The sequence below is a fragment of the Choloepus didactylus genome, chromosome 11 (genome assembly GCF_015220235.1).
Source record: "Choloepus didactylus isolate mChoDid1 chromosome 11, mChoDid1.pri, whole genome shotgun sequence".
Classification (NCBI taxonomy): domain Eukaryota; kingdom Metazoa; phylum Chordata; class Mammalia; order Pilosa; family Megalonychidae; genus Choloepus; species Choloepus didactylus.
Window position 1 is genome coordinate 85,330,384 of NC_051317.1, and position 27,430 is coordinate 85,357,813.

The 27,430-nt window shown below is 36.2% G+C and overlaps 1 protein-coding gene and 1 pseudogene across 8 annotated transcripts in view; both read right to left on the minus strand.

Annotated features, from left to right (window-relative positions):
• PDE4D (phosphodiesterase 4D) overlaps positions 1 to 27,430 on the minus strand; it is a 1,663,062-nt gene that overhangs the window by 1,111,459 nt on the left and 524,173 nt on the right. The window lies entirely within an intron of this gene.
• Positions 18,363 to 18,783, minus strand: LOC119506526 (annotated as a pseudogene).

Below are 27,430 nucleotides of genomic sequence, written 5' to 3' on the forward strand. Positions count from 1 at the left end.
CACTGCCTTCTCACCTCCATGGTGGCCGCTGAGTAGTCACTACTGAGTCTTATGTTGTTTCCTTTGTATGTGGTGAATTGCTTTTCTCTTGCTGCTTTCAGAACTTGTTCCTTCTCTTCAGTTTTGACAGTCTGATCAGAATATATCTTGGAGTGGGTTTATTCTATTGGAGTTTGCTGGGCATTTATGCTTTGTGTATTTATATTGTGTACAAGGTTTGGGAAGTTTTCCCCAGCAATTTCTTTGAATACTCTTTCTAGACCTTTACCCTTCTCTTCCCCTTCTGGGACACTGATGAATCTTAAATTTGGACATTTTATTTTATCTTCCATATCCCTGAGATCCATTTCAATTTTTTTGATTTTTTTCTCCATTCTTTCTTTTGTTCTTTCATTTTCTGTTCTGTGGTCCTCTAGGACACTGAGTTGTTGTTCACCTTCCTCTTATCGTGTATTATGAGTATCTGGAGTCTTTTTACTTTGGCCAACAGTTTCTTTTATTTCCATAAGATCTTCTATTTTTTTATTTACTCTTACAATTTCTTCTTTATGGTCTTCTAGGGTCTTCTTTATGTCCTTTATATTCTGTGCCATGCTCTTCTTCATGTCTTCTATATCCTGTGCCATGCTCTCATTGTTTGTCCTTAATTCTTTGATTAATTGCGCCAAGTACTATGTCTCTTCTGATCTTTTGATTTGGTGTTTGGGTGTGGGTTCTCCATATCATCTGGTTTTATCATATGCTTTAAGATTTTCTGTTGTTTTTGGCCTCTTGACATTTGCCTTACTTGATAGGGTTCTTTCTGGATATAAAAAATACCGATCTCTAATTTGTCAGATCTATAGCTTGGTGGCGTACACTTTCTCTAACTAACCAGCAGATGGCATCCATGAGTCTCCTATTCCCCTCAAGTCAGTTCTCCCCAAGTTTGTCTTTGCAGTGCGTGGGGATCTGATTCTTGTGAGGTTCAATTGGTGCACTAAGTTTGGGTGTGTTGTTGGTGCTATCTGCCCTGAATGTGAGGTGTGTGTCTGGGTGGTTAGGGAGGCAGGGGAGCTTTAATAATCAAACCTCCCAGGTGTTCCTGGAGGTTTAACACTGTTGCAAGAGTCTAAGCCTTCATTTCAGTCTTGCCACAGATTGTCTCTGCTACTGACCCACAAGTCCCTGGCATTTGCATAGGATCCCTGGGATTTCTGAGTGGGTCACCCCTCTCAGTCATGCTCTTCCAGGACCTCTGCTGAGGGAAGGCCATGCCATGTCACAAGTGCATCCCAGCCCACCAGGGAAGCCGTGGGCCACTGGGCCATGCAGGGGCACTCCCAGCCTGCTGCAAAGATGGATGAATGGGGCGTGTTAGTCTCCCCCTCCTTGCACAGCTCCGCCTTCCCAGCTCAGGGACAACCAACTGTGGGTGCACCAAAGGCCACTGTCCACGGCTGATATTGTGGCTTGTGCTCAGTGCTGCGGGAAAAACTCCCCATCACACTGGGTTTCTTGGCATGGCTCTGGGCTGTGGGTTGGGCCCCGGGCAGGAGTGTGCCCCGCCCACTGGGGAGATGGCTGCAAGAGGTGCTGTTTCTTTCTCCTTTTGACTCCCCTCTGTCCACCTGGCCCCGAGACAAACAGCAGTGGGCTATCCTCCATGCCAGACAACGAGACGTTGGCACAGTCCGCTCCTGCCATGCTTCACTGCGTGGTTCTCACCAGCATAACCGCAGTTGCTCCTGGGTTGTTTTTTTTTTTTTAAAGGAACTAGTCCATCTCCAAATGCCAACCCATGGTTTCCCCACACTGCAGCACAGCCACCGGACTTTCAGCCAGCTCACTCAGTCGTTTCAGAATGCAGACTCCCGGTTTCACCAAGTGCATGGTCCCTATGGATTTAGCAGACTTTGTCCGGCTGGTGCATCACTGGAACTGGTGTTCTGGGTCACTTTCTGGCTTTTATCTAGTATTTTTCATGGAGGTGGTTTTTCGCCCTGTCTCACCTAGCTGCCATCTTAGGTTCCCTCCCCTGAGCTCTCTTAAGGACTCCAGTAAATAATCAAGACCTACCCTGAATGGGTAAGGATCACACCTCCATGAAAATAATCTAATCAAAAGGCCCCACCCCAAATGGGTGGGTCACATCTCCATGGCAACCACCTAATCAAAAGGTCCTACCTACAATAGTTCTGCCCCCACAAAACAGGATTAAAAGAACATGGCACTTCCTGGGGTACATAACCATTTCAAACTGGCACACCCCCTAAGAATTGAAAGCAAGAACTTGGACAGATATTTGTAAACCAATATTCATTGAAGCATTATTCACAATATTCGAAAGGTGGAAATAACCTAGGTGTCCATTCACAGGTGAATGCATAAACAAACCTATGGTACATCCATAAAATGGAATATTATCCAGCCATAAAAAGAAATGAAGTGCTGGTATAGGCTCCAACGTGGGTGAACCTTGAAGATATCATGTCGAGTGAAACAAGCCAGACACAGAGGACAAACATTGTATGATTTCTCTTATATGAAATACTTAGAATAAGCTAATTCATAGAGACTAAAAGCAGAATAGTGGTTACCAGGGGTGGGGTAAAGAGGGAATGGGGAGTTATTACTAAATGAGTAAGAGTTTTGTTTCTGATGATGAAATTAGTTTGGAAATAGTGGTAAAATTTATACGATATTGTCAGTACACTTCATATCAAAGAATTATCCACTTTAAATGGTTAAAATGATTTTTACATGATGTGTATTTTATCACAATTAAAAATAGATAAATAAAATTTAAAAAAATCTAAAATAATAATACAATCCATAGCTACTTAAGGATCACCAAACCAACATAATCTATATAATAAATCAGATATTAGATTTGTGAAAATAATGTAGTAGGCCTTTCTTCAATGACAGAGATAGGATGGCCATCTCTGCTCCATAAGAAAAGGGGTAAAACCATTATATAAAATGATTAAATTAGTTCTTGGGAGGGGCCCGGAAGGACTCATTCACTTGACTCCAAAACTGTACTCCCAAAGCAATCTAAAAAATATAATGTGGGCCTCTGAAACATGGGGTTTGGCATGAGAGATATTTGGCTCCCTAACATCCCTACCACATATCTGAGTTTTGGGCTTTTCTGCTAGTGACACCATAACATATCCCAGCAGATTCAAACTGTGTGTGATGGCTAGGTTCACGTGTCAACTTGGCAAGGTGATGATGCTCAGTTGTCTGGTTAAGCAAGCACTGGCCTAACTGTTACTGCAAGGACAATTCATGGATGGTTAATAAACCAGAAGGCTGGTTTATTAAATAATCAGTTAATTAATTGCATCTCTGATTACATCTATGATCAAGTAAGGGAATGTCTTCCACCATGACAGAATCCAATCAGTTAGTTTTAATCCAATCAGTTGAAGACTTATGGGAGGAGAGAACTTTCACTTTTTTCTTCAGCCAGACAGCCTCTCCTGAAGAGTTCATCAATGACTTTCATTAGAGTTGCCAGCTCGTGACTGACCCTACAGAATTTGGACTCGTGCATTCCCACAGTTGTGTGAGACACTTTTATAAAATCTCATATTTAGAGATAGCTCCTGTTGGTTCTGTTTCCCCTAGAGAACCCTAACTAATACACTGTGATTTCAAAAGTTACACAATAGCAACTTAAGTTAATTATGCGCTTCACAGTTTGCTTAAACCTACAGAATTTAACAGCCCCTGACTGACAAGTTTCAAAATTAAGTTTGGCTGGAAATATTACAGTTATCATCCCTCATCACTACTTGGCAAATCATTTTTGGTTGACAGGCAATAAAGGAATTTATTCCTGTGAACCTGATGCATTTTCCTATTAGTTTTCTGAGAAAGTAATTTCTTTAAAACAACCACAAGAAATCAACTGAAAATTTACAAAATAAACATAGCTTAAAATATTTCAGAAAATGTGTTATCGCTGGATCCATGATCAAATTTCCCAAACCTCATGCATACACATTCATACGCACACAATAAGTGCTCTCAAGTTATTACAAGGAGGAAGCTTTGTTCATTTTCAGTAATATCCATTCCCCTGACATATGGTAATTCCTGTATCAGAAAAAAAGGATATGAGCTCATCAGTAGAGCAAACCACAATAACTCAAACAGGATGGCTGATAAGATAGTGAGAAGGGGTCAGTAATTTTACATAGGCCATTATTCTAATAATTTATTTAAATTTCTCTACAAATTCCCATGAATATATCTAAGAAGGCAAATAAGCCCACACCATCAGCATATTGGGTAATTCATACAATTCACAGAATTTAAAAAAAATAAAAAATAGCAAGTCCTGTGTCTTCTTTATGCCCTGACACTGAAGTCAATGTTTTCTCCCCACCAAAAAAGTAAACACAATCTCCCCAATGACCTGACCTAGGGTCTTTATTGCCTATTTACCTTTGTCTCCTCACAGGCCTCCTTACAGTGAGGTCCAGTAAATGAACCCTGGCTTGAACACTTCAGGGTCTACTGGTTTACATAAACCAAATCATGCTTGGTGTCCAAATAAACTTAGAATTTCATTCATGAGAGAATAAGAGAGAGAGATGGGGGGGGTGGGGGAGGTGGGGAAGGCAGGGAGAGAAAACAAGGCAAGGAGAAAAAGCATTAAATACATATAAAATCTGAAAAACACTTTTTAAACATTTTTTATAACATTATCATCATTGTTGGCTGCAAGGATGCTAGGATGCTATCGGGGGCCAGAAGAATCCTGTTCTCTTCAATTAACTGCATGCTAGGTTAATTCAGGTAAAAACTGAAAATATGGACTGTACCTATGAATTTCCATCATAGAACAAACCCAAGGCAAGAATTTATTCACATTAATACTATTTTGTGGCAGGAGGAGAGAGAGAATAAGCCAGTAAAAATCCAGAGGGTCAGGGAATCAGAGCCTATTATAAATTAAAGTGTTTAGCACCCATAAATTCTCCTTTTATAGATGGATAAGTACAAAACAAAAGACCTCATATGAACATTTTTTCCAAGCCATTCTTATACTATTTCAATGAAGAAATAAAGAAAAACATTGTTACCTTCATTTTATAGACTCTAGGTCTTTACATAAAGTTTTAAGGTTAATAAATTGTCCCTAATTAGTTTCAGTCTCAAATTAAAGATTACTTCACGAATTTATAATTGGCTCTCACTAATACTTCTAACTTACTTTGTATATTCTGGGCTTATTTGTTCATTTATTCATTGTTTTACTCATTCATTGGTTCTTTACATATTTATGGAGCAACCACTAAGTGCCAATCACCATGCTAGGTACTAAAAATTCAAGGGCAAATAAGAGAGAAAATGTTCTCTGCTCCCATCTAATTTTTAGTGTAGCAGAGAAGACAGACTCTGGACAAATACATTTTCAAGAATGAATAAATTAGTTACAAAAAATGTGATACAAAGGAGACCTACAGCACATTATGAAAGCATATAACTCTTAATTTATTTATGTGCAATATTTTTCAGCTAAAGAAATCAAATCTAGTACTGAAATATGGAAAACGAGTGGCCAGATTTTTTTCTGACACCTTTTATTTTCAAACCAATATCTTAAACAATTAAATATCTGAAGACACTATTTATTTCAGTCCCATACATGTCATCAAATTGAAAGAAAATAAATGAGATATTAATATCACCATCATTTTGAAGATTTGGAGAAAATTAATAGGAACAATTTTTTTCATTTCAGGTCATATCCATAAAAAAAAAAAAAAAAAAAAACAAGGTTCTTAGCAACCATATTTATCCGGGACCCTGAAACCATGTAATACTGTTTCTTTAATTTACACCAAAATATTAATGTATTATTTCTGATTTTCAAGATGCTTCAATAGATTCCTTTCCTTGGCAGTAAAATTACAACAGCCACCATGGGAATTTCTCCTATTGCATTAAGGTTCCTTTCATTCTGTTTTGGATGCCAACAAATAAACAGAGACAGTTACAGCATAATGGCTGCTCAGACTTTCCCCACTTAACATTTTTGTACATATTATTTTGAAAAAAACAAATTCTCATTATTTTCTAAGTGCTATACTTTTGTCATTAATTTTGAAATGCCAAATCCACTCTGTTTACCAAACTGAAAACATTTCCTCTTCCAAACTGCCCAGTTGTCTTTATTTCGTAAGGTAAAGTTCTATCAGTTTCACAGGTACAAGAATATTGGACTCATTTATCATCTGTAGACTCTATCAATCACAAGTTTTACATTTTAGCAAAATCTAAACAAAATTCTCCTTTACACTTTTCTAATCTTAAGAAATATAGCTCACTACAAAAACAAAACAAAACAAAACAATGACTGTTTTTTGGTGCAGGTGTGTTGTTATATAGAAAAACAGTGCTATCCTATGACCAGCAGAACATGGGCTGTGGCTTGCTTTCCTTTTGAATAAAAGGTAAATGCCAGTGAGCCTGATGGTTGAGTGGAGATTCCACCTGTGGACACAGAATGACATCTTATCTAAAGTTGAGAGAGGCTACAATCAATGTCACTTATTTCACTGTAATTCTGAGCAAGTAAAGAAACTGGCTTCCCTTTTGGTTTTACACAGTCATCACTCAGAGGTGCACATTTTGCAGAAATTCTTTCGACACTTGTTTTACTCCTTAAAAATAAAATGACCGATTATATGTGATATACATATATATTTGACTTAGATATATGTACATTCAAAAATAATGCATTATTAAAATTTAATGAACTATCTTTCTACACTGACCAAGTCCGTCCCTACATATCATGTTGGACAATTGACAATAAACATTAACTTTCATCACTTTAAATGTGTACTCTTTTCCTACTTAGTGCAAGACTTATGAGGTGATATTTTAAATGATGAATCATTTTTTGCTTCGTTAAGCTTCTTACTTACAACTAAGTGAACCTGGAATTGTGTGATAACTATGTTAAGGAAAAATCCCTTCTCACTATAAGTGGAATATTTTAATTATTTTAGCTGATTAAAATAAAAGTTCATGAAAATCTCAGTGACTAGTATTAGTAACTTCTGTTTTACAAGTCAACCATTAGTAGCTCCTATAAAAACACAAATTATTTAGCCATAAACTGCTCTGAATTTTTATTTTGAGAAGTAACCATTCTAAGAACATAACTGTAGGCTTATTAGATATAGAGATGTTGTCTGCATCCGATGAGTCGAAAAGTGAAAATTTTTGTCAAGGATCTTGTAGTTTGACTTATTTCTTCATAGAATTTTGTGGATAGAATCATAGTTTTATACCGTATTCTTGTAGTATTATTGACTAAAGCCTCCATTGCTCTTAGAATGCAAAATAAATAAATAAATAAAAAGACTCAACTCCTCATGATGGTTTGAAGCTGTATGTACCCCAAAAAAACATGTTCTTAAAGTTCCATCCCTGTGGATGTGGCCTACTGTAAGTGGGCCTTTTGATGATACTCTTACAGTTAAGGTGTGTCCCACCTCAATCAGGATGGGTCTTAATCCCATTGCTGGTGTCCTTTATAAATGGAATGAAAGAAAGAGAGAGAGAGAAAGAGAAAGTGAAAGCTGTGGGAGCCAGAAGCTGAAATCAACAAAACCCAGAAGAAAAGGGAGAGACCAGCAGACACCACCATGTGCCTTGCCATGTGGCAGAGGAGCCAAGGCTTGCCAGCAGCCAGCCCCAGAACATCAGTATTCGGGAAGAAAGCATTGTCTTCTTGATGCCTTGATTTGGACATTTTCCCAGCCTCAAAACTGTAGCTAATAAATTCCCATTGTTTAAGCCAACCCATTTCATGGTATTTTCTAGAGCAGCCTAAGCAACTAAAATACTCTTTGTCATGACTCAGTCACCCTCTGAGAGCAAGCCAGATGCAGAGTTAATTCTTTCAAGCACCTAGGGTACTCTTTTGTGTTAGAAACTCATTACATGTTATACAAACTTAATGGAAACATGAAAGTAATTTGATCATAAACTAAAGGGCACTTATCAAGACCCTAAAAGCCTTTTCATTTTAATACTCTCTCCTAAATATGTATATTTTGTTCTTTATCAAATGCTTTTCTCCTGCCTGAGTAAGTCTATCTTCAGGAAACAAAGAAACAAGAAACAAAGAAACAAACAAAGACCACAGGGAGAAGGAATCAGTATGAATTCCTAACATGTCATAGGAAATTCCAAGGTTTATCTCTGATCACAAAGTATCCAGAATGCTGCCATATTCACAGGCAGTAGGAAGCAACTCAGCAAATATGAAGAAATAATTACATATATAAAGCCATTAGCAAAGATTAAAAAGGAAAATTTATGCAATAATTTAGGACATCACAAAGATCAACGGCATAAAAAATACTGCCGTATGTTACAAATTGCATATTACTCAGCTTTGAAGCAGATTGGCAGCCCCTGTAGGTCAGGTACCAGATAATATAATTTTTGATTTAGCATTATTATCTTATCTTTTATTTTATTTTTTAAATATCTGATAAATTTAATTAAATATCTGAAGAGAAGATAAAGTATTAAATCACACACACACACACAGTTCATTAGTTCACAAGTGAAGTCTGTGTTAACACATAGGTATTTCCCTTTCTGTCTCATAAAAGCCCCAAGCTATCCAGCAACAGGGACAAATTTACACAGGAGCCTGGGTTAAGGAAGAATAAAAGGGAATCAGTATAGCTAACAACTGAAAGGTAAGTACACACCTTCCTGGTTGAATTCCTCATGCCCTCTTCAAAGCCAAAGAAAAATAAAATTTGAAAATTAGTTTAGGACAACCCAGTTTATTCTCCTTTCTATTAGCAATAAATGACTAAGTTATGTATATAACATATTATATGGTAAAGACAAAGGCCTGTACAGAAAATGTATATATTGGAATGAATATTAATGTAAATTTATACACACACATATGTATATGTGTATGTATATGTATATGCATATATTCAGAGTCCTCTTATATGTGATGTTACTACTGTTTAGTATAAATATAGCTAGGTACCAAGCCTTGTTCAGGTATTATCTCATTTAATCCACAATAACTCTAATAAGAGATAGGAACTGCATCACCCATAAGAGATGAGAAAACTGAAGCAACTTAAGTTAAGTGACTTGCCCAAGGTCACCCAGTTAGTAAGTGGCAGAACCAGGATTCAAAGTCAGGCAGTCTGACTCCAGAGCCAGTGCCCTTAGCCTCTAATGTATACTGTCTTCCTTTTATTACCCAACATAGAGGAACCAAGAAGAGAGGGTGGTTACAGAAAGATCACTTATAAGATCACTTATAAGGAAGGATGCAGGAAAGGACAAAAAAACTTAAGAAAGTATCCAAGAGGGAGAGAAGAAAGAAGTGGCAATGAAAAAAAGGGAAGAAAGAGAAAGTGAAGAAAGACAATATATAGATACTAATAAAAGAATAAAATAACAAGAAATTCTAGCATGGCTACATGATTTTCCTAATGAAACTGCAGAAAGACAAGAAATCCTTCAATTACAGCTCATTGTCTTTCATCTCTTCTCAGCATAAAACTTGGGTAACTGCTACATCAAAAAACTTGTAAAAGAAAATACCAATTTATGTGTGAGTCACACTCCCACTTCTATTCCGCCAAAATTGCCTGATTTCTTCATTATAAGTAAGACATTGGGTCTCCCTTGAATAAACCCATCACAGCATATCTTTTTAAAATTTCAGTTAAAAACATACAAGACCATTGTCCTGTACTAAACATCTTTTCCAAATGACGCTTGTAGGCTGAGCTGAAAGTCAGAAGTGCCAACTTCCAAACTGAAGTTTTTTCCTGAAACTCTGCTCAGATTTCTGTGATAATACGAATGATGCAGAAAGAAGAGAAGTAGCAGTAGCAGAACAATTTGTCAAAAAAGCATGGCCAACTGCAGTGATCTCCTATGTATGTATTTACCCAAAATGGATTTCCTTGCATTTAAAGTGAATGAAAGCTACAAAACAGGGAAAATGTGGTCCTTTGGCCTTGGTCCTGGCCTGTGCAGCCATGTTGGTTAGGAAATCTAAGTCCATGGGGAATACGAGTAATCCAAAATATTGTAATAAAATCTAAATGCCTGTTAAAAAAAATAAAAAATAAAAAAATAAAGTGAATGAAAGCAGAGTGTTTATTGGGGAGGGAAGCGGGAAGCTGTAATGAGTTCTAGATGACCATACAATTTCCTTGTGCTCCATGATTCCATATACCTACAATTCGAAATCATAATGGTTTATTTCAAAAGAGAAATCAAGAGATCCAAGTGTTCCAGTTTGCTAGAGCTGCTGTTATACAAAATATCAGAAATGGGTTGGTTTTTATAAAGATTTCTTAGGTTACAAATTTATAGTTCTAAGGCCACAAAAGTGTCCAAACTAAGGCATCAACAAGAGGATACCGTCACTGAAGGAAGGCTGATGGCGTCCGGAACACTTCTGTCAGCTGGGAAGGCAAGTGGCTTTTGTCTGCCGGTCCTTTGCACCTGGGCTCTGGTTTCAAAATGGCTTTCTCCAAAATGTCTCTGGCTTTCTGTCTCTCTCAGTTTCTCTCTGCTTGGTTTTCCTGGGGCATTTCTCTCTAAGCATCCAGGAGTCCTCTCTTAGCTTTTCCGGGGAAAACTCTGGGCTTCTTCTCCTAGCTTAGCATCTCCAAACGTCTTTCTGTCTGCATCTCCAAGCTTCTCCAAGTGTCTGCGTCTGCGTTGGCACTTGAGCTCTCTAAAGTACTCCAGCGAACCAAACAAGACCCTCCGAACGGGCGGGGTCACACCTCCATGGACATAATCTAATCAAAAGGTCTTGACCACAGTTGGGAGAGTCACATCTCCATGGAAACACTCAATCAAAAGGTTCTACCCTCATCAAAAGACTGATAAGTCTGTCCCTATAAGACTGCATTAAAGAACATAGCTTTTGTGGGGGTACATAATAAATTTAAACCAGCACACCAAGTTTTTGGCTCTGCTCTCATCCTGCCTTATCTTTCTAGGCCTCTGTTTCCATATATCAAAAAAAAAAAAAAAAAAAAAAGTGTCTTTTTCAGCTTTTATAACCTATGATTTTTAAAATCACAACCACCTTTTATAATTGCAATTTGTACATGCATGCCAGCACACACACATACATATAAATACATACAGGCTCTAACTTGCTATTTATTATGACCTTCTACCTCCAGGTAGAACTATGCCTATTTTATTTAAGATCAATGTTTGTCTATATTACCTAAAGATTTCTTTGGATAGCATATTTAGCACCTGACTAGAAAGCCAATTTCAATATCTAATCACACCAGTTGAAAGGAATTTTCTCACTATATATAAACAATTGTTCTAGAATTTGGATCTAAGCCATACATTAAGGGGAATAAAAATATTGAGTTCTTCTAAGACTTACACATGAAACTCAGTGCCAGTTTATATTCGATGAAACCAAAGTCTCTACAAACAAAAAATTGGAAAGTAAGAGACATCTAGATGATGAAAGAACAGCTACATAAAGTTTGGATTATCAGTGATGATGCTATGCAAAATGGAAATAAAGACAGGTAATCAACCCAGCAAATATTCACTGGCTTAAAATTTGAGAAGTAACAAAATGTAAGTTTGGGTGTGCTTATCTTCACATAAAGCCATAGATGTCATCTTCAATAAGGCAATTGAAGATATGTATGCCTTGAAGGCCTAAATTATGCTAGCGGTATTTAAAATAGAAACAAATATAGTCATGCAAATAATAGATATAAATGATATGTAATCAACAGGACTTCGCAACAAAAATTTATTCAAGATGAAACTGAGGTTGTAGTATCCAGAAAGAAGTTTCTTGCTCCTTCCACCAAGGATATTCTGCAGGGCTCCTCTTCTTTCACCCATCTATTAAGGAGTTAGTGTTCTAGGAGTCCAGTCCATCTTACTCTCCAGGAATAATCTCATTCACGCTTACAAATTTAATAGTAACATTTCTGGTGGTATTATTCCAGCTTCCCTTTGTTTATCTCAGTGCCCAGTTAAGCCTTTGCAACCTGAATGTACTGCTGGCATCTCAAATGCAACATATTAAATTTAAACTTAGCTTCTTTCCCCACAGACTAATTCTTCCTCCTGTTTCTTTATCTCCTTTGATGGTACTATCATTCATTCAAGAAAACAAGCTAAAAATATCAGTCATTCCTGACTCTTTTATCTTCCACACTCTCAGCATCCAACCTGCCACCATGTCATGCCAGTTTTACTCTGTTTTTTTTAATTGATTCTATCTTCTCCTCTCCACCTTTACTACCTACAATAGCTTACTAACTTAGTTGATCTTTTGTTTCTTAAATCTGTCCTCCTTGTAGTTAACGGAGTGATCTCTGAAAAACACAAATCTGACTATTTCCTTCCCCTTCTTAAATTCCTTCAGTAGCTTTCAGGCCTTTTATCTTTTCCCAACCTAAACACAGAATATATAATCCTTCACGATCTGATCCCTTTCAGCCAACCCCTCCACTATCATCTGTCATTACTCCCTGACTCATGTACCCATGTAGACACAGACATAAACATAGACATGAACATGAAGAGGACATATTTTGGTTATACCAACACTAAAATACTTGGAGTCCCCCACTTGCCTGGTCTTAGTTAATGATAGATCTGTGCCTTAAGTATGCATTCTTTGTAAACAAACAAACAAACTATACTCTTATTTAACCCTTCCCATATCAACCCAAATAAATCCTTCTCATCTTTTAATACCCAGCTCAGGCAACACAGCAGAAGCTGTGCCGGTTTGAATGTATTATGTCCCCTAGAGAAAGTCATATTCTTTGATGTAATCTTGTGGGGCAGACATATTAGTGGGGATTAAGTTGGAACATTTGGATTAGGTTGTTTCCATGGAAATGCACCACACCCAACTCTGGGTGATAACTCTGATTGGATAATTTCCATGGAGGTGTGGCCCTGCCCATTCAGAATGGGCCTTGTTTAGTTTACTGGAGCACTATATAAGCTCAAACAGAAGGAGCAGGCTTGCTACAACCCAGAGGGACACTTTGAAGAACGCACAGGAGCTGAGAGAGAAACTGCAGTTTACAGAGACATTTTTGGAGACGGCCTTTGAAAGCAGACTTTTGCTCCAGAGAAGCTAAGAGAGGACAAATATCCCAAGAGCAACTGAGAGTGACATTTTTGAGGAACTGCAGCCTAGAGAGGAACGTCCTGGGAGAAAGCCATTTTGAAACCAGAACTTTGGAGCAGACACCAGCCACATGCCTTCCCAGCTAACAGAGGTTTTCTGGACACCATCGGCCATCCTCCAGTGAAGGTACCCGATTGCTGATGTGTTACCTTAGACACTTTATGGCCTTAAGACTGCAACTTTGTAACCAAATAAACCCCCTTTATAAAAGCCAATCCATTTCTGGTGTTTCCCATTCTGGCAGCATTAGCAAACTAGAACAGAAGCCTTTCTTCACTCATTCAATTCCTCCCTTCCTCTTCAGGCCCTCACAACCTGTAGGACTGTCTCTATCTTACACTTAGAACACTGTACTGCTCTTCTTATTTATTTCTATACTGGTTTCTCTCATTAGCTAGCAGTGAGTTCTTTGAGGTCAGAGGATATGTACTGTTCAACTTGCACTTGCCTGGCACTCCATAAATACTGAATTAAGTAACTAATTAATATAAATATAGTACTAAATTGCTATCTCTATGTTTTATTTAGGTAACGTGTATTGAAATAAAGTTTGGAGATAGGTACTTATGACTGAAGTCATTTTTCATTTGAAAGCACTTAATACCCTATTAAGGGAAAAATTATACAATTCCCATCTCTAGGTTAGGAACACAATATTATAACTAACTACAATTGCCAAATGTGTTAATATCAGTGTTAACCCCTGATATGTACAGCAAGGGTCTATAGTCCCCTAAAATATATATAAGGTGTGTGTAAGTATTACTGTTCTTCTGGAGGGAGAATTCACCAGCTTCTTCTATCTACTGCTTTATGGTTTATTGATTTCAGATCCTTGAGATTTAAGGATGGAAAAATGACAAAAGAATACACTATGATTTGAACCTCAATTTAACCAAGCCCATGGAATGGCAAAGTACTAAAAATTGAGGTCTAAAAGACACTTGAAAAAATGGTGAGATTTTAAAAGCTCCTGAATACATGAGTTTTGAGCATTTTGAGTTATGTTCATGATCCTCTCTCTTCCTAAAATCACTAAACCTCTACCTCAATATGATTAAAATGAATAATGTGCTAAACTCTAGGCCCTCTTTTTTTTTGCATTTGATCTGCTGATTTTATATTGTGCTAAAAGAATGCTATTCTAAAGTGGTCTCTCAAATCAAAATAATGAAAAATGAGAGAAATCATGCATTCAGAGTTAAATAATAACACCCCCATAAAGATTATTTATATATTTTTTAAAAATCCTACTCTTTTTGTTTTGGATGTTAGCAATGTTATTGTAAAACTGTCTATCCAAATTTGTGAAGATATAAATGAAAGTAATATCTCCAAAAAATGTTATCTATATTCTTAACTTGTCTCTGGGGGAAAGAAAACATGAAATAAACTTAAAAACCACTAAAAAGTATTTCTATGAGAAGCTCTTTTATGAAATGAAGCTAAGTGAGAGGTAATAAAAGAAAGCTTATAAAAGTTAGAACACCCGCATAATAACATTTTCAAGTTTACTGTTAAAAACACAATAAAACACAGTTTATATTGTCAATCTCTTATTCCCCCACAACATTTTATATAGAAAAAAGGAAAAAGCAGTATTGTGGTCCACAATAGATGCCTTATGATACTGTTATAATAGGAAACCTCTTCCTTCTTCATTAGGTAAAAGAAACATAAACCCCAAGTCATAGTTACATTGTTCTAGAACCCTCAACATTCTACATTAATTCAAACCTTTACATCAAAATATTTATTTCTGGAAAGGTATCACCCATACCCATACCAAAAATATCAATGAAATGAGAAGCTCTAAATGTTTTGGCATTGCCTAGTATACATATATACTTTTTTCAATAAAAATATGATTTTGTCCTCAGTTGAGAGCATGCAATTTTTCTAAACTTAACCTTAAGTTGTTAAATAAGACCTTTAACTGCTAGTCTACTACCAAGAACATCTTTATAAAAAAAAAAAATTAAAGAGCCCTACAAGTTCATAAACAACTATTCAGTTCAGTTGGCTTAATCTACAAAATATTAGCTGTTCACGGGGAAACAGAAACCATATTCTGTTTCTGAAGAAAGAGGAAGAACCATATTCTCCAAAGAGGTCTTTGTTTTATTTTGGTAGGACATGATTACAAATTTGGCCAGAGTGAAAGTTATCCTTTCTTTTTTAAACGCATGTTTTTATAAACCAGTTTTGCTTCCTGTTCTGTTAAAAACAGCTGCTGACCAGAGAATAGCATAAGAGAATAGAAAAACAGCTACTGAATACTAAGGATGGGCTTATACATATAAATCAGCTTCTTAAAGGAATTTGATCATGAACATGAAAGGAGATATTTGGGTTTTCTGTTAAAGCTTTTAGGTGACCATCTTGCCAAAAATCATCCTTCAATATTTACTACCATCCAGGCCCTACTAAGCTCTCTGCTATGGGGCTTTCCCACACATTTTCCACACTCCCTTTCCATCAGGGTTCTTGTTTTAGCTCTACCCATGAGAGATACATGGGCAGTATGTAGAAAGAAGAGGAGAGTGAGAATCCTAATACTACACATAGTATTAAGAGAGGGCAGATATGAGGTTTAGCAGTGGATTTTGTGGTTTTGCTGAGAATTACCCATGTTATGCCTTGAACATGTAAGCACACTGGTGGCAATTGCCTGGGATCTTTGAGCTCCCTGATTTCTTTCTAGTAGTGTCTTCCCTGATGCTCTGACTCCAAGCTCCTGGACTGACTCCGTAATAACTGTTCTGGTCACTCAGTAAAACTAAATACACAGCACATCACTTAAAAGCAAAGTGCAAGTCAGAGTACAAACACATGCACAGAATTCCCAATCAGCCTGTCATTGTCTTGAACTTAAATTGAAAAAAAAAAAAAAAATGATTGTTGCTCATCCAGCATCTGAAGAAAACTTGCCTTGAAAGAGACAGCCCAACATCCACAAAGAAGTAAACAAAATGACCCCAAAGGAAACACAGGTAATTTGGAGAAAAGAAGAAAATTCATAAATAGCTCTAATTAATATCCTAAGAGAGATCTAAGAAAATATTGCTTCAATAAAGCAATCATGACAAGATGTCATGATATTGAAACAATCTGAGAACAAAAAGCCACTAATGAAACTTACAAATAGGATTGCATAAATAAGATTTCATAAAACATTCAGTAGAAGGGTTAGAATATAAAGATTAGAAAAGCTCCCACAAAGTAGAATTTTTTTAAAAGAGAGAAGCCAAAAGTATGATAGAAAAGAAAAGAGACATTGAAAATCAATCCAAGATGTCCAACACCCAACTAATATTCCTGGAATAAGACAATAGAGAAAATAAGAGGATAAATTATCAAAATACAAGAAAATTTCCCAGGGAACAAGTACCCAAGTCTTCAAATTGAAAGGACCCACAGTGTTGGGCAGAGGCTGTACACATAATAAATGTTACCATAAAAATCTGGCTCTGTCACAGCAAGGAACACTGCTACAGCAAGAAACACTGCATCAGCTACAAAAGGAAAACACCTTGAGTGTTATACTTAAGACCACTGCAGCCGCTTCTTTCATCCCACTCTTCTGCAATAAATTCCCTCATTCTTATGAGTTTAACCGCAAACTAAATCTGATGACTCCTGAATATGTATCTGTAGCTGTGAACTTTAATGCCCACAAGTCTTCTCTACCTGCGTGCATGTCCTGCAGGAACTTCAAATGTAACATACTCAAATTTAACTTACCATCTTTCCCCATAGAGTAGCTCTTCCTCCTGTTTTTTCATATCCCCAAGAGATGAAACTAGCTAGATGTGAGATCATCCTTGATTTTTCTCTCTTCTCACTCTCAGCATCCAAAGAGCCTGAGTTGTGCCCATTTTTTTCAGCATATACACTTTAATAAGCTTTTTTTTGCATCTATGTCATATTTCATAGTATGTTTTCCTTAGATGCTTAATCCAGGAAACATATGCACGCACATGCCAAAGAAACTAATTTAACAATGTGGCTTAGGAAAAGAAAGCAATAATAATTTGATCTTTAGGACACTTTCACTTTGCCTATGTCAAATTCTCTAATCGCTCTTCCTCAAAACTGGTCTAGGGCAAAGGGATAAGGGATACAGTACAACTTTCTCAGTTGCTATTTGCCAAATTTTCATCAGTTATAGTATATTATTCAAAAAGTTATGTTGTCATTTGCTTCACCAAATTTAGAAATAATGTGCTTTGCGGATTCCTCTGACTATAGTTGTAACTATGACTGGTTTTACCTGCACTTTTAGAAGAAGGCTCAGTACCCCAGATTGGAGCCTGAATCAATTAGACAACTGATTATTTCTAGCATAGAGTAATCTATGTCTAGGAGCTCCTTATTATGTAAAAGAAGGTCACTAACATTTATTGAAAGGCTTATGTCTCAGGCACTCTACTTGTCACTTTCTTAACTTGCCAGGACATAAACTTATCAATCACAGAGCTGGGATTCAAATCCAGATCTACCACACTGTAGTGTCCTTTCTGCTCCAATGTCAGCTGCTGAGCATGATGCAAAAATTGAGAACTCTTTCGTCACTCAGTAGCTGTAAAAAAATCTCATACAATATGCAAAGAAAAAAAAATTCTTTACTTCCAAATGCTTCAAATTAAAATATTTTAAAATAATTTGAGTTCATTTTGCTAGTCATTCTACTATCCGTTTCTCATTCTGCTCAGCTCTGTTTCTTTTCACTTATAGCTACCTGACTATCCTTTGTCTGTAACAGATTTTTCACCCTTTCAACTATTTTGAATGAGTGTGCTCTCATATAATACACTTTGGCTTTTATAACAGAAGGGGGCAAAAGGTATATATGAGCAAATATAAATAGCTATGGGCAAATGATAGAAAGAATGCTACTAATATCCAAAGATACAATCCTTAAATCATATGTTCAAAGAGAAACTGTTATTAAAAGTGCACTTTGTTTTTCCAATGAATCAAGCCCTAGCGATCAGTAACAACTAGAATTTTTTTTGCCTTACAAAAGTTAACACAGTTAAAGTTAGCACCTTTAAACCAATTCAAACCAAATAAAAGAAAACCAAACTAGGGCCTAATGGTTAGGCTCGCATCTAGATGGCTCAAATGGTCAGGAACTCTTTTATTTGTTTGCTTTAGCTTTTAGTTCTTGGTTATATCTCCAAATACAAAAGAACGGAGAAGCTCCTGCTGCCCCCACACAAAAAAATAAATAAATAAAAATTAAAAATTAAAAAAAAAAAAGAAAGAAAAAGAAAAAAGAAAAGCAAACAGACTCCAGGTTTTTTTTGTTTTGTTTTGTTTTTTTTTTGGAATAACGACAAGTGAGTATTTTGACAAAATAAATCCTGTAGCCATCAAAACAGCAGATTGAGCTGTGCTGAGTTTTTCTGCTGTTCTGGCCATGGAGCCCAGAAAAAAGCGGTTTGGGGACCCGCTGGGTGGTTGTGCGGTGGCCTCAATTTCTCAGGCAGCACAAGGTCTACTTTCCTGAGGACCTCATGGTAGGTGGCAGGGAGGTTTCTGTAGCCGGCAGGTGCAGGGTGGGAGAGTCACGTGCCCACTGCCCTGGCTGACACCGAGGGCACCTCCTCGCTTTCCCCGCCACAGCGCCGCAGCTCACGAGTCTCCAAGGTCACCCTTCCCAAGGTGCAGCTGCCTCCACTAGGCACCAAACAGGGACCCAGGCCCTGAGACCCCAGCTGTCCAGCTGTGCCAATTTTGCTTCTAATTTTAAATTTAATCCATCTTCTCCTCTCCGTTCTTCCTACATTTATATGGGTTCACATAAACTTATACTAATCAAAGGTAGTATTGATAAGGGCCTAGGCAGATTCTTTTTGGAGCTGAATATAGAGTTCAAAACCAGATCAGGTAGATATGAGAAACCTACCACAACACCATGGAAATCTTACCAAAATAAAGGTGCTATTTCAAATAAATGAGGAAAGTATGACTATTTCAACATATTATGATGGAACAATTAGTTATGCATTTAGAAAAAATATATAGTCTTTATGACAATCACATTTGCAGATAGATTTAAGAGAAATTAAAAAAAAAAAAAACTATTAAGGTGTTAAAAAAGAGAAAATAGGAGACCATATTATATGGCCCTGGGCTATAGAAGGCCTTTATGAAGAAAATCAACATAAAAAATAGGAGAAATATTATAAATAACAGCTAATACTTATCTAGAATTTGTCATGTCAACTACTAACGTAACATCTTTACATTTAACTCATTTAATCTTTCACCAACCTGTGTAATATGTACTATGATTATCCCATCTTACAGATGAGAAAACTGGGTCAAGAGGGTTGAAGTGACATGTTCAATTCTACACAACTTTTAAACTAGCAGATCTGGAATACTAAAACAGGCAACCTGTCTCCAGAATCCATGCTCTTTAGAAATAAACTTGAGTAAATAAAAATTTAAGAATTTGGGGCATGCAAAGACCCCCAAAACAAAGCTAAAGTATACATCAGATGAAAATATTTGCAACATATTTAACATAAAGGACTTAATATCCCGAATAAAATATTTTTTCTACATCAATGAGAGAAAGATACTAAACAGGGGCAAAAAATTTGAAGAGGTAAATAATGGAAAAGAAAATGCAAATGGCCAGTCAGCATATCATATTATGTATAGTCTCACTGACAATCAGGGAAATGCAGATTTAAAGACCAACAATGTACCATTCATTTCACAGCCACCAGAGTGGTAAAAGTAAAAATGTTTGATAATATGAAGTATTAAGAAAGATCTTTTTAAAAAGACATTTTGTTGGCATGAGTGCCACTTAGGAGTTTTTACAACAATTAAAAATGTGCATATCCTCTGACCCAACATATCTCATCTCTTACAATCAACAATAAAGAAAAAACTCACCCTTGTACATAAACAAGAAGACAGATGCAAGGGTATTGATCACTGCTTTTATGTAAAATCAAAATATTAGGAAAACACTTGCTAAATAAACTGTGGTATAGATATCCTATAAAATACTATTCAAATGTCAAAAGTAATTAGCTCTATCGATGTTTAACATCACCAATAGATTTCCAAATATAATATTGGGGAAAACATACACAGCATGATACTTAAGAAAATCCTCATCCTCATTAGTCCCCTTTTCCCTGAAAATAATACAACACTATACATATTCTATAGGTATGTGCTTCTATACATAATCAGGCATATGTATGTAGAAGCATAGGTAAAAATGTGGAAGTATTACATATTGGATTTGTAATTTGTTAGCTCTAGGGATATAGTGCATTTGCTTTAATTTTTAAAAAAGGAGAATCTATTAAATTGTTACCCTTGTAATTAACAACCAATTAAACAGTAACATCAACATATTGAGTATTAGCTGTTCTCAAGAAATACCAATAAAGAGGGAATTTTTAAAAGATTACTTAAATTTACAAATCTACAAGAGAAGACTACAAATACTGATACTGAGAGGTTTTGGAGAGAGGAGATAGAGGTGGTGGTTGCTTTTCTCTTATGGCAAGAAGTCGAGGGACAACATATAAAATATACAAAATGAAAACAATTTTTGTTTAGCTATATGGATTAAAGAGTTAAACTTTAAATGTTCAATGAGCTAAAGGCAGGATTAGAAGTAAAAAAATTAAAGAGGGATACAAAAAGCTGTCGATACACATTACAAATACTTTTGCGTTCATTTTCTCTCTCGTACTACTTTCATAAAGTTGTTTAAATTTTTGAAGAAAAGAACTCCACAAGTGGGATTTTTAAGTTAATTAAGTTTACCCAATTTATCTTCTCTCACCTATTTAGGATTATGGAAGAGCTTCTTAAAAGTAATTAATATTTAGATTGGAAAGGCACCTTTCCCTATGTCTTCCTATGCTATCTCAAAATTTGGTAATTTGGTATAAAAAGGAAACACCTCAATAAAAGAATACATTCATGTGAATATTCGGAGCCACTCCTTACTTACATAATGATGCTCTTCTTTCTTTACAAATATTCACTGAGCAAATAAGTGTTTGTATAAGGTATGGCAGGAGGGAAAAGGTTTGTGAAGTATCATAAAGAAGGATCCCTGGCCATTTAACAGAGAAAATTAGCATAGTAGACTGAGTCAAGTATCCCAGCAAACACATTCTTAACCTGAATCTTCATTCCTCTGGGTCTGAACCATTTATAAATGGGATCTTTGAAGATGTTTTTAGTTAAGGTGTGGTCAGCGGAATCAGGGTAGGACTGAATCCATAATAGAGAAGGCCTTACGTAGAGCACTTGGAAGTCACAGAAGCCAGAAAGGAGAGGACATTGTCATGGGACAGGACACAGAGAAAGAAGCCAAGGAACCCCCTAAAGAACACAGTTGCAGGATACAAAGGTTAATATATAAAAGTCAATTGATTTCCTATATATCAGAAATGAACAAATGGAATTTGAAATAAACACAACACTGTTTACATTAACAACTGAAAAAATGAAATACTAAGGTACAAACCAAACAAAATATATACAAGATCTATATGAGGAAAACTGCAAAACTCTGATGAAAGAAATAAAAGATCTAAATTAAATGGAGAAATATAATATATACATGGATAGGAAGCCTCAATACTTTAAGATGTCAGCTCTTCAAAACTTGATATACAGATTCAATGCAGTTCCAATCAAAATCCCAGCATGTTATTTTGTGGATATCAACAAACTGATTCCAAAATTTATATGAAAAGGCAAAAGACCTTTTCGCAGCACAATATCGAAGAAGAAAAACAGCCAGAGAACTGACGCTACCTGACTTCAAGACTTGCTACAAAACTAAAGTAATCAAAACATTGTAGTACTGGTGAAGGAAAAGACAAGTAGATCAATGGAACAGAATAGAGAGCTCAGAAATAGATCCGTACAAATACAGTCAACTGATCTTTGGTAAAGGAGCAAAGGAAATTCAGTGGAGAAAGGATAATTTATTAAACGAATGGTACAAGAGCAAAGGGACATCCACATGTAAAAAAGAACTTACATCTCAGAAACATTAACTGAAAATGGATCATAGATCTAAATGTAAAATGCAAAACTGTCAAATTCCTAGAAGAAAACTTAGGAGAAAATCTAGGGAACCCTGGATTTGGTGATGACTTTGAGATAACAAAACAAAAATCACAATCTATGAAAGAAAAAATTGATAAACTGGACTTCATTAAAATAAAAAAGTTCTGGTTGGTGAAAGACACTGCCACAGACTAGGAGAAAAATTTGTAAGACAAATATCCAATAAATGACTTTTATCTAAAATACACAAAAAAAGTTTTAAAATAAAAAAATAAGGAAATAAATAATCGAATTATAAAATGGGAAAAGATGTGAATTGGTGAATAGGAGGAGTACAGGGGATTTTTTTAGGACAGTGAGACTCTTCTGCATATATTATAACTGTAAAATGGAAAGAGTGAACCCTAATGTAAACTATGGACAATAGTTAATAATAATGTATCAATACTGGTTCTTCACCTGTAACAAGTGCACCACACTGAGTAATACAAGATGTTAATAGGGGAAACTGGGTGGAGGAGGGAGGTAGTATATGGAGAACTGTATTTTCTGCTCAATTTTTCTATAAACCTAAAACTGCTCAAAAACTAAAGTCTATTATTAATGACATGGCCACTTTGAAAAAATATTTGAATTACACACTATTGTTACTTTATTTTAAATTATTGAATTTAAATGTAATTGATACTATTAAAAAACTTGAAGATAGAATTGTTAACTTCATATAACCATGAGACATTATATCTGAAAAAGATTCTTCCAGGATTAAAAATAGAGATTATGAAAACTGTGAAAATGTTGGGATCAGTTTTTAGATAATTTTATTTTAGACAATTCACTCTGATCTCTAAAAGGGCATCTTTGTGCACTCACATTTTCTCCTTCTCTCCTCCACTCCCTTACTTCCCTCCCTTCTCCTAATTGTTATTCTTACAATGACCATGTTTGTAACATGAATATTCTTTTCTATAACCATAGAAAATAATATAATCATGTTTCCTATAATTGTTTAGAATTCATTCCATAGATGAATTTATTACAGAATAATTATTCTGTGGCATTTCCTAACAGAACTTACTGCTGTTTGTAAATTACATATTTATATGCATGATTATTTGATTAGTGCATTCTTTCTCCCCCAAGACTTCAATTCCATGTAGACAGGGACCTTCTCTCTCTTTGCTCACCAGTGTTAACTACCACACCTCACATGATGCTTGACACAGAGGACATATTCAAGAAATATTTGTTGGGTAAAGAAGCAAGTATTGTCAAAGGACCATAGAATGAACAAGTAGAATGATAATGGTATTCAAACAAGAGTGTGGTGTTCAGGAATACTCTGTATAGGATTTTGCCATTGAGAAGCATTGGATTTTGTTTGTTTGTGTGTTTGGGGGCATTTTTTTTTTTAAATTCACTTTACTGAGATATATCCACGTACCATACAATCATCCATGACGTATAACAAACTGTTCATGGTACCATTATATAGCTGTGGATTCATCATCGCAATCAATTTTTAAACATTTTCCTTACACCAAAAAGAATAAAAATAAGAATAAAAAATAAAAGTAAAAAAGAACACTCACATCATTCCATCCCCCCATCCCACACTATTTTTCATTTAGTTTTTGTCCCCATTTTTCTACTCATCCATCCATAAGGTAGTGTGAGCCACAAGGATTTCACAATCACACCATCACACCATGTAAGCTACATAGTTATTCGATCATCTTCAAGAATCAAGGCTACTAGGTTGCAGTTCAACAGTTTCAGATATTTCCTTCTAGCTATCCCAATATACTAAAAACTAAAAAAGGGATATCTGTATAGTGCATAAGAATGCCCTCCAGAGTGACCTCCCGACTCCATTTGAAATCTCTCAGCCACTGAAACTTTATTTTGTTTCATTTCACTTCCCCCTTTTGGTCAAGAAGATTTTCTCAGTCCCATGATGCTGGGTCTAGGCTCATCCCCGGGAGCCATACCCCACATTGCCAGGGAGATTTGCACCCCTGGCGGGGAGAGGTCCCACATGGAGGGGAGGGCAGTGAGTTCACCTGCCGAGTTGGCTTATCTAGAGAGAGTGGGCCACATCTGAGCAACAAAGAGGTTCTCCAGGGGAGACTCTTAGGCACAATTGTAAGTAGGCTTAGCCTCTCCTTTGCAGTAACAAGCTTCATAAGGGCAAGCCCCAAGATCGAGGGCCTGGCATACCAAATTGTCAGTCCTCAATGTTTGTGAGAATATCAGTAATAACCCTTGTGAGGACGTCCGACATTTCCACATTTTTCCCCAGCTCCTCAGGGGGGGCCCTGCAAATATATTTTTAGAGAAGCATTGGATTTTGAGAAATGCCTGTGTTCCAGATCAGTATGTGTGTTTACTGGGGGTGGAGTGGAGTAGGGATCATAGTGGAATGGCCCAAAGAGATGTGCTCATGATATAATTTTATACATTACGTGTGCTTTGTACACAGAAAACTGTCTAGAGAGGTAACACATAAATGTTCACCATGATTATCCAAGTGTTACTGATTCATACTAATTTTAACTCTTCCATGTATCTTTCTCTACAATCTATTTTTGAATAATAAGCACACATCACTTTCATAATCAGATAAAAAATAATAAAGCTATTTTCATATTGGAAAAATATGCATCTGTAACAACTAACATTTACTAAGGGCTTGCTAGGCACCAGAAAGCGTTTTAAGTAGGTTAACACATTGCTTCATTTCATATTTGAAACAAAACCATGAGGTAAGGTTTTATTATTGTGCATATTTTATAAATGAAGAAAATGAGAACACAGAAAGTTAAATAATTTGCTCAAGGTCACGCAGCTAGTAGGTGAAGAGAAACTAGCTTTTAAAACCACGCTGTCTAGCTTCAGAGTTTATGCTCATTCAGAATGGCCTCTCACATCAGAGCAAAATTTTGACCATTGGAGCTCTCTCTGCCTGTCTGAATTAGAAGAAATCCAGGAAGCATTAAGGATGGGCACAGGCAGACCCCACTTTTCAATCTTCTCATTTTTCCATTCTCCTACTTTAAAAAACATTAATCTAGTCCAATGAAGACCTTTAAGCTTGCCCCTCTGACTGTCTCTGCCAGTGTAAGGTCACGTGAATAGCTGAGAATGTGCCATTCAAAAACCATTAAGATGCAGTCTCCTGAACAAGTTGCATGTGAAAATCAAGCCCCTCCTGTATTATTTCTCCATCTTCTTTTCTGAGACTAAATCAATGCATAATTTGTCACCTTTCCTCAAAGGGCCACCTCCATTTCTACTTCCAATATAAATGTCATGCCTCATCAGGGTCAGATAATGAAATGTGATGTAGTCTATTTGCCTGAGTTTTCAAGGGCGTTTGGCGACTGCTGTTCTATACACCTTATCCATCAACCCACACTGCCTTGACTGCAAAAGAACAGGAACTGTAGGTAATTCTTACCCTCTAGGCAAACCCTTTACCCTACTAAAGGACAGCAAACCAAATTCAATAGTGTATCACTCCTAACAAACCTTATATATACAGCTTACATTGTGACTTCTGGGACTTTTTTTTCCCCCTTTTTTTATCTACTTCAAAAAGCTTCAGAAAAGCACGTTTGAGTGTAAGACTTTCTCCCAAAAAGCTCTTTATTCAGCTATTAAGAAACTGGAAAATCAGATAGAATCTATGCTTAATCCTGATTCCTTAATAATATTTGCAATTCCTTATTGCAAATATAGTGCTTGTGTGTGTGTGTGTGTGTGCGCGCGCGCGTGCGTGTGTGTACTATTCTTGTTTCATGTATAAAATTTGTGTTTTACATGAACATTCATTATTTTATCTTACAGTTATTAAGTGTGTGAGATTACATGACCTTAAATGTGTTATTAATACTTTTTAAAAATACTGTATTTCCATGCACAAAATTATATTTATATGTTCTGGCTTGATGGGTCTATTTGGTGCCTGGAGGTTTTTTGAGCCACTTCTTGACTGCTAAAAGTATATTTGAGATTTTGCAACCAGTTCAAATCATTGGAACAATGCAGGCAGTTGATCTAGGAAATAGAAGTTGAATAATCAACTTGGGGTCTAGAATCATTTAATTCAACTAACCATATAATTATCAACTCTGTCTCATTTTGTGTGGCTCCATCTTAAAGCCTACAGTTATCTCAGGAAAATAACCTAGAAAATCCAAAATGAAGCAAAACTTTTTTTCTTTTATGCTCTTATTAGGCGAGACATCTCATTTGTAATCATTCTGGTTTAGTCCATGTTATTTAAGGTCCTTCTTTTAACTAATCTCATTTGCTTCCATTTATGCTGATATGCATTGTTTTCCCCTGAGACATAGTGAAAAAAGAAAATGGTTGTGCTTTTATTTACTCATATACACTTACTATAAGCTGGCAGGGAGCTCAGTACTCAATATAGCATTTTACTGTCCCACAATTATGTTGTCACACATCACCATCTATAACTTTCCCAGAGAAACTGCTCTGCTTTTCTATAATTTCTCCTGCTTCTGAAATTATCATGGGCAATAAAATAATAATAAAAGGGGAAAAGAAATTTCAAGAATAAGAGCAATAAAAGGATATCATTCATTCTCTGCCCTCCTTTGATACAACTAAATTCTCTCCTCTGACACCTGATATATTCACTCATATATGCCCACATTTCACTTTCTTCATGTTCCCCCATTTTCATAGTTCTGGAAAACTTGCTGAGCTGCCCTGCACCCTCCAATGCTAAGCCCAGCTGCTTGTCCTCCTCTTGGTATGTGTTATTCAAGTGAATGTACACAACAGACTTGGTCATTAGGAAAGAAGATTGAATGGACCCAGACACAGGTGTCCACACTTAGCTTTCCAAATGCAAACTAGGTAAAAAGACAGGAAGAAAGCTCAGTTTATTTTCTTGAACCACAGGAGGAAGACATAATAGGGTTCCCCTTTAATTTCCTTAAAAATTGCTCCTAAGTCTCAAAATAATTAATGAACTGTTATCATTAGTAGTAATGTAAAAATAGGCCCAAACTTTAGAAAATCTAATTGAATTTAACAGAAAGTACATTAGAATACCACTGTGTCTTGATGGAACCAAACATCCCAACATTTTGAGAATCTCAGCAT